Raw genomic sequence first — 2,844 nt, forward strand, 5'->3', positions numbered from 1 at the left:
TTGCCCAAGATATTGTACATTCTAAGGCAGTCTTGATTTGAGGCTTTCGTGACTGCAAGAATCCATACTCTTTGGTTCTTTCGGTAAAGTCACGTAGGTAGAAATAAAATAAAACAAAACAAATTACGACGTTTCGATCGCAACACAAGTGGTCGTCATCGATCGCAACACAAGTGGTCGTCATCACGCCTGATGACGACCGCTTGTGTTGCGATCGAAACGTCGTGATTTGTTTTATTTTATTTCTACCCACGTGACTTTAAAGCAGTGTTATTGACGAATGTGTTGAGGATGGGTTTTTTTGTGTAGTTTGTAGGCAGAGTTTTAATTTGCCAATTCATCTGAAATTACAAGCTAAACGTGTTAATAATAATAATGCATCGTGGCAATTTTTTTTATATATGTGGAACGGCTGGATTGAACCAAAAACATGTATTTGCCTTCTGGCATGTGTTTTGGCCTATAATGGACGACAAATGCAAACTCTGCTTTGAGGTCTTCAGGCAACATTTCGGTTCGCAAAGGGCGAAAGCACTTTTTGGAAGTCAACTTGTCACGGATTATTGAGTCAACTGATCCCAAACATATCACTGCGACGGATTTTCCTAGCCGAAATAATATTCGCCTGGCATCCGTCAAAAGCCAACATCTCAAAACGAAGCAAAGTTGTCTGGAGTTGACCAATAAACTTACTATGCTGGCGATTTGATTGCAATTCATTTGTAAATGTTGCAGCGAATTCAGTCTTCCACACATTGGTCTTGCTTTACACCCTCGGAGAACAATGACACAGAATGATACGTTGTGCACGGGCGAGGTCGTATTGATCATGTGATACGTCTGTATCCAAATTTGTTTAGAGAGAAAAAAACCAAATGTCAGTACCATGATCATGTTCTATTTCCTACACTTTTTCACCCGATCGCGTGAGCGTACTTTTCATAACAATTGAAAATATATCATTATAACCCTACCATACATCGGTGCACTACCTCCGGTGTGAAGGTAGATGTTGCTGAAGGCAAGGGGAATTGACACCGTCGTTGTGTATGGAGAGTGGTGGCGCAGTGGTTAGCACACTTCACTGTGATCCCAGTGGATTAGGGTCCGACTCCCGACCAACGTTATCATCAATGGTCAGTGATATCTGAACCGATTCCTGGCTTCCTCTAGGGTTGTGTATTTATTTTAATCAATGAGCGTCGACATTATATTCACGACAGTACATTATCATCAGCCATGATCAATTCACTGCTGGATGAAGGCCTCCCTACTGTCACCATCTGTTCTCACAATCCTGTGAAGTAATCATCTACATAGCTACACGCGAGCTGATGTCATTGCTACAACTCCTCAGTGGACATCCTTGGCTGCCCCTCCACGATTATTCTGGAACACTGACGTGACCTCCCCAATCCAGCCAGTCACTTTAACACAGAGGCTTTCGCGACCAATAGCATCCATAGTACAGGTTTGTTTGGGTTAGATCGCGTAAATATATATAAATGTGTCGTTGAACCCGCCACCACCCGACACAGCCAATTAGTAAGGTTTGCCACGTAAACAGAACGTGCCATCATCTTTGGGTCTTTCGGTAAAGTCATGTAGATAGAGGACGCTTGCTTGTGTTGCGAACGAAACGTCGTGATTTTATTTATTTATTTTCTACCTACGTGACTTTACCGAAATACCCTAAGAGTATGAATTCCTGCAGTTACAAAAGCTTTAAGTCAAAACATGCCAATGCATTACTAGTACAGCACACCAGTGTTTTGGAGAGTAAACACACATTTACAATCTGAGCACGAAGTTTCGCCAGTAACACGTTCTGTTTACGTGACAACCCTTACTAGTTGGCTGTGTCAGGTGGTGGCGGGTTTAACGACACATTTATTTATTTACGCGATCTAACCCAAAAAAAACATCTCTATGGAGATCAACCCTGCTTCCAGTCTTAAACAGAGCAAGATGTCACTGTGATTCAATCATGTGCGGAGAGCAGGGGAGGGGCTTATTGTAATTTAGATTGTTGATCACAGTTAATTAGTATGTGATGCCCTTACAAGGCATACAATTGTAAGGTGTGTTCCTTACACGATCTAACCCAAAAAAAAAACTTTATTATGAGTGGCGCAATAGTTAGCTCACAGCTCTCTGAATTAGCCGGGGAGTCGAGTTTGATTCCCGGACACGACTAACGCCCCCAAGTGCTGAGTCATATCTATGCTGGTAGAGGGTAGAGATAACAATTGTACTGCCTCTTCTTAGAATACCCTTCCAGAAGGCACCTGGGCGGGTTAGTGTCGGTTGGACTTAGAAGCCGTTTTCACGGAAGAAATCGATGCGGGTATGGAAGGGTTCCTGATTAATGAAAAACAAGCCACAGTCGTGCGAGGGTAGCCACGCAACCAACACTACGGACCATATAATAAACGCAAATGTGGTCTGAGATCCTTCGACGGAGGAAGAGCAAAAAACTCCACGAACTTTCTTCCTGAAGCCCTCTCGTCATGGCCAGCAGACATCGACTTTTGACCTCGAGCTCCTGAACGTATTGCTGCCACACTCAACAATAAAATATCGTGGAAGAGTAGACCAAATACCCTGCCCACCACTCGCCAGAGCAAAATCCTGGTGGAGGCTCTTCCGCCAGCAGTGGCATGAGCGAGCGAAATCAATTGCAGGGATGCGCCTTTATTACCCTTTGCACCGCGCGTGACGTTCATTTAAAATGGGAAATTATGACGTGAAAAGCACCTTTAGTTCGGTGCGATGACCTTGAATGGGCGTCCTGCTTATCAACAGAGGGGGGGGGGGGGTGTGGAAGGGTTAAATCACTGGAAA

Source organism: Lethenteron reissneri, chromosome 23 (assembly GCF_015708825.2).
Source record: "Lethenteron reissneri isolate LAM-NWPU_2019-01 chromosome 23, ASM1570882v1, whole genome shotgun sequence".
Taxonomy (NCBI): Eukaryota; Metazoa; Chordata; class Hyperoartia; order Petromyzontiformes; family Petromyzontidae; genus Lethenteron; species Lethenteron reissneri.